The sequence below is a fragment of the Solanum verrucosum genome, unplaced genomic scaffold, assembly GCF_900185275.1.
Source record: "Solanum verrucosum unplaced genomic scaffold, falcon-dt-bn FXZP01000622.1, whole genome shotgun sequence".
NCBI lineage: Eukaryota > Viridiplantae > Streptophyta > Magnoliopsida > Solanales > Solanaceae > Solanum > Solanum verrucosum.
In genome coordinates, this window is record NW_026020672.1 from 1295 (window position 1) to 7592 (window position 6298).

Below are 6298 nucleotides of genomic sequence, written 5' to 3' on the forward strand. Positions count from 1 at the left end.
TTGTCAGATACAGAAACATATTTGCTATGGGGATTATAGGGGGGCTCTATGGTCTGCATCCCAACCCTTTCTTTCCATTGAAACTTTGATTGGACATATTAGAAAGTATCTTAGAGGAGTCAGTCCACTTAAGGGAGTGGACTTATTCTTCATTGACCTTACTCAAATCTTTTCTTAGTTGAGAATTTATTTCAAGAGAAGCGACTAACTTGGACTCAAAATTTTTTAGTTTTTCTTCCAGTTCTTCCTCAAAAATACTAAGCTTTCTCTTCCCACCTACTGAGTTTCCAGGGTCCTTCTCAGATGTTATGTTGCAAGTCTCTAGAATACCTATCCCTTCACTAATTTCAGCAACTTGAGACATGAGAGCAGAATTCCTGTCTTCACACAGACTTATTTTTTTATTCAACATTAAGTTTTCAATGGTTCGTTCATCAACACAATCAATAAGCAGAGCAACAAGTTTCCTCAATTTTTCTATAGGCAGATTATCTAGATCATCTTTAAGATAAAAAAGAGTTACCTCATCTGAATCCTCTTTCATCATCAGAATTTGCCAAAGGAGAAAATAGAGTTGAAAATGCTTTCATTATCCTCAATGGCCATCATTGAGACATCCTCATGATTTCTCTTCGTCTTCTTCTGATTCACTTGAGTCATTTCCCCACACAGCAAAGGCATTTCTCACCATCTGATCCGCATGTGCCTTCCTTCGAGCATGGTCTGGGACCAGGTCCCTCTTGCGAGGTCTGGTGTCATGAGTTTCCTGCTTTGTACTAGGGCAGTTCCTCGTGAAGTGTCCAGGCTTACCACACTTATGGCAGAGATCATTTGCAGTAGCAGTTCTGCTGGAAGGGGTTTTCTTTTGGAAGCCTCCATGCTTCTTTAAGATCTTCTGAAATCTTCTAGTGACATATGCCATCTCAGCCTCCTCTTCAGTTTCTTTACTTTGAGATATTTTCAAAGCAATGGACTTCTCCTTCTTTCCTTCCTTCACAGTTGTCCCCTGTTTCTTGTTCATCTCATAGGTCTGAAGGTTCCCAATCAGTTCGTCCATAGAAAGTGTCATTAGATCTTTGGCTTCTGTTATGGCATCCACCTTGCTTTCCCAAGATTTTGGAAGCACCTTGAGAATCTTGTGAATTTGCTTACGGACAGGAATAGGCTCACCCAACCCTCTCAGCTCGTTAGTGATAGAGGTGAATCTTAAGTTCATCTCAAAGATGGATTCCCCTTCCTTCATACTGAAATTTTCATACTGAGTGGTAAGCATATCAACTTTAGATTCTTTTACTCGTTGAGTTCCTTCATGGGCTGTTTGAAGACAATCCTATATTTCCTTGGCAGATTCACAAGCAGAAATTCTGTTGTACTCATCTGCTCCAATTCCGCACACCAGAATCTTCTTTGCTTTGTAATTCTTTTCTATCTTTCTCCTATCTGCCTCGTTGTAGTCCTTTCTGGTTTTGACAACAGTAGTGGTAAGCTCTCCATCCTTCACTTCCTTTGTAGGAACATATGGACCATCAAGGATGATGTCCCATAGCTCAGAATCCTCAGCGGTGATGTAGTCGTGCATTCGATTTTTCCACCAGCCATAATATTGTCCATTAAAACGCGGTGGTCTGGTAGAAGATTGTCCTTCCTCCATATTGGGTGGAGCAGCCATTCCGTCAGGATCTTTCCTTTTCTTGGTGTTAACCAGAGAGAAAAGACGTGCTCTGATACCACTTGTTGGAATGTATGCGTCCACTAGTCTAGATGGGACCAGGTCCTTAGCACGGTTAAATTAACAGAAAATGACAAAACGTGCTGAAAGTAAAGATTGCACAACAACTTTACGTGGAAACCTCCTTTCTCAAGGGAGTAAAACAACGACCTGGCCTGCCAGGACTTTTCAAAACTTCTTTCATTAATCTTCTCCAAGCAAAAAGCAAAAGCAAGTTTACAAACCAGGATTAACCTACTAATCCCAACTCTAAGCAATACCTCCTATTAATTAAATGAGCCAGAGCAGATACAATACCGCTCACTATACTAATCCTAACTGATTAATATAGACCTTTTAGAGTAAGAACCTAAGTTACCCTTAACATAGTTCTTACAATGATTCAAACGAGTTTGAAAACGTTTCTTTTACAAGAGAAACTGATCTTACAATATTAGAACTATTACAAGCAAACAAAATAATAGCTGATGCAAGAAGCTCTTGAAGCAATCGATCAAATCCCTTGCTGTTCTTGAAGCTTGGAAGACTCTCACACTTTTGAATGAATGAGTAAATATTCTTGTGTATTGTTTAGTATATACCACAAAAAGTTATTACCAAACGTACAAGAAATCTCCTTGTTTCTGATTGGTGAAGTACTCTGCGACTTCACCAACTTTTCTGACGCAGACAGCTTTTACAGCTGTATCGCACTTTGACAGCTGGACGAGTATTCATACTCTGCAGAGGACCAGGTCCCTGCACTTGTGAGGAGATCATCAAAACACCAAAAGACATAACAAAATGTCCCTGCTTTTATCAACCACCAAAGTTGTTATTTCTAAGTGATAACCACCTGAGCTTTCCAAATCTAAAGAGATCAGAAATTGGTCCTTTAAGATGGTTATAAGCAAGGTCCAAAACCTCTATGTTGGTGAGATTCAATAGAGGTTTGGGAATAGAGCCTAAGAGATTACAAGAAAATAAATCTAATGTACTCAGTGAAGTTAGATGACCAAATGATTCAGGTATCCTACCAGTAGCATTCACACCACGGAGAACTAACTCCATGAGTGATGCACTGCTATTCTATTTGGTTGTGGGAAACCTAACAGTGAGCTGGGGATTGCCTGTTAAATAAGAGATTCCAAGTTATAAAGGTGGAAAACTCCTTTGGGCAATGTCCCATATAACTGTGTGCCTCGAAGGTGTAGAGCTGTTAAATAAGAAGAGAAATTCAGAGGAATGGTGGAAGAGATGTTCACACCGTCAAAGTTGAGCTCTCTTAATTGGGTCAAGTTCTTAAGGAGCAGTTCAAAATTGTGAGGTTTGAAGCTAAGACAATCTGAATAACTTTGGATACGAAGAACGTGTAATTTAGAAAGGTAAGAGATTTCTACTGGGATTAGACCTGTAAAATTTGAATATGACAAATCAAGATGCGTCAAACTAGAAAACTCACCAAATTTAGGTGAAATGATGATCCAAGAAATTATTATTAGACAAATCAAGCCTTTTGAGATTGGAGAGTTGAAAGACACTACTATTGGAGTGAAACTTGCCTTGAAGTTTGCTGCAAGTGAGGTTAAGCTCAATCACTTTTCCTGTTGTCTCGTCACAAGAAACTCCATCCCAAGAACAACAATCTGTGCTCTTGTTCCACGAAAGAGTTTTTGGATATGACTGAATCAAGTGGTCTGTTATGTCGAAACAATAATCAGAAGGATCATGACTTATTGTAAACATGTGCTTGAATTGTAGAAGAGCAAGAGCTTGATCTTTGGGGCACAAATGAGATAAGGATGAGCAGAAAGAAAGTGAAAGTTGACAAAGGAAGGGAAATATCATAAAAAATACAAGTTTTACGTAACCCATTTCTGCACTAAAATGTTCAAAACTAATTAAGAAATCTTGGTTTTGTTCCTCTATTCAATAACTTTGATGAGGTATATATAACACAAATTAAGCAAAGAAAATTACTACGGAAAGGGAAAGTATATCCTTAATTTCATAATCTATCCCAACTTTCTGCAAGTAGTCCTGACCCATTAATACACAATATTAATGGGCTTTTTATTCTCTCTGTATTTCTTTGACTTCCTTTCATTGTATTCTCTTTTTCTCCAATTGATTTTATTTAATCAATTTATTTTCATTATCTTTCCTTTGGATTTGATTTCAAATTTAATTCCAAATTACTTTTATTTAAAATAAGTTAAGTTTTGACAGATACAAAAAAAAGTGAAGGAAATTAAAAAAAAACTTTAAAAAGTTAAAGCATTAAAAATAAAGGATGATGTAGCCAAATCATCGTTAAAAGTTTTTTAAAAAAATAATGATGTGTCCGAATCATCGTTCGCCACATGGACAATATCGTTTTGCAAAATCTGGTGGATTTTCAGTTAACCCTAATGGCATGAATGATTCTTTTCTCAAATGAAAATGACATAAATGAGCCAAACTTTTAACGAATAACATAGTTGAGCCTTTTCTCAAAGTTCGATGGCATATTTGAACTTTTTTTAAAAAAAAAACACGTAATTGGGAATATAACCTTTAACAATAGAAAACAATTATTTAATCAATTTAAATTTTCTTCTCAAAGCGAGAATAGTCTATAACATTATTAGTTGATGTATACTCCAAGACAAAAACTTTTTAAGACAATAAATCAAAAAGAGTTCGATTAGTTAGTTAGGATAAAAATACGTTGATTGGCGTATATATAGACCTTCACAACAATATTTCAAGTCAATAATCCTTGGGATAAGGTACAAGTACCCCCTTGACTATGACCGAAATCCCAGAGACACCTTATTAACTAAATTAAGGTTCTATTACCCCTGAACCTTTCTTTTTTTTTTGTAATTTTGTTCACCTTTTTGGCTTATGTGGCATCCAAAAACCTATCACGTGCCTCAACAACATGGAGTCACAAAGTGTGCCACGTAAGCCAAAAGGTGTACAAAATTGCTAAAGAAATGAGTTCAAGGGGGGTAGTAGGACCTTAGTTTAGTTAAGGTGTGTCTCTGAAATTTTGGTCATAATCTAGGGGTACTTGTGCCTTATCCCATAATCCTTTAAAGTTTTGATTGGTGGGATAAGAGTGTTAGTTGGTATATAGACCTTGACCTAAATGTAAAGATTTACAAAACTTTTGATTAGTTAGGATAAGAGAGTTGCTTGGTGTATAGACCTTGACAAAAACATTTCAAGTCAGAAATCATCTTTTATTAGTTAGGATAAAATTGTTGTTTGGTTTATGCACCAGATTGTATATTAACTTGATGATGATCAAGTTCTAATAAATTTACATATTCTCACGTCAATGCATGAGTCATTGCAAAGAAAAGTTCAAATAAAAGCTACAACATAAAAATTAATTATATCATAAAAGTGTCTTGCATAGATACTTATACTATAATAAAAGTGGCTCACATATATCTTTTCATCAAACAAAGTGAATTTTTATTTTAGGGCAAAGTGGCAAATATACCCCTCAACTTTGCGATTTAGAGCAAATAAACTCCTCATTATAAAGTGATGCATATATACCTCCATTGGCTAACAAATGGCGTGTTGGTGTATTATACCATGTCACGCCCCAAGACTACACCCTGGATGCGGCAGGCACTTGAGAGCCATTGCTGGCTCCAAGCGAACCCTTGGCCTGACTTACTTACTCAACGGAAGACTTAGACATAAGAAAGAGAATCCAATTACAAGATAACTCAACATGTCTCAAACTGAACTTATAATGTTTTTAAAATAAACATTTAACTTAGCCAAAATGGCAACTCAACTCTGAACATAAGCCAATAACAAAATGATGACGAATGAACCAACATCTGGCTGACTATCTATGAAGCCTCTAAACAACTAAGATGGATGTCGAGACAGGCCCACGACATCCTAATGAACTAAAGCTAATATTGAAAGCAATGAAAATGGATCCTCCGAAATGCAAAGAGGCTCACCAACAGACTCTGAACTGCTCACTGGATCAACGATGTGCTAGATGCCGATCCTAGTTACCTGCGTCTGCATCATAATACGATGCAGGACAACTGGCATCAATACATTGAATGTACGAGTATGCGAGTTGGAATGCTAAATACAACATAGACTTGAAAAGATTCTGAAAGAAACACTTACCTTGGCTCATCTCAACTCATGAATACTTAACTTAACTCATTTCATTATAAAACAGTTTAAAACAAATGCAATATAAAGAAAAAAAGAAAATTGTTTAAAACATGTTGTCAGCTCATAATCATAATATCATAGAAGACATACTATGCTCCCTCTCAAAGTCTACTTGTGCAATGCATAAATGAAGTCCCACACCCCCATTCATACTAAGCAGAACCCCTTGAGGAACCATGCAATTACTGTTGTGGGAGTTTCTCTAACCAACAACCATCACTTAAGAGCTATATTGATAATACATCGTTATTAGCCCCACGTTGCCCAGGCCATCCTACACCTTGCCGGGGTATAGGACCTGAAATACTAAGTGGATCCACTAGTCTATGCTAAAAAGCACTAAGGGTTCATCTAAAAAGTATGACCATTTTCTACCCATGATGG

The 6298-nt window shown here is 36.8% G+C and overlaps 1 pseudogene; it reads right to left on the reverse strand.

Moving 5' to 3' along the window:
* Positions 1-2841: 2841 nt before the first annotated feature.
* Positions 2842-3583, reverse strand: LOC125812141 (receptor-like protein Cf-9; annotated as a pseudogene).
* Positions 3584-6298: the final 2715 nt, after the last annotated feature.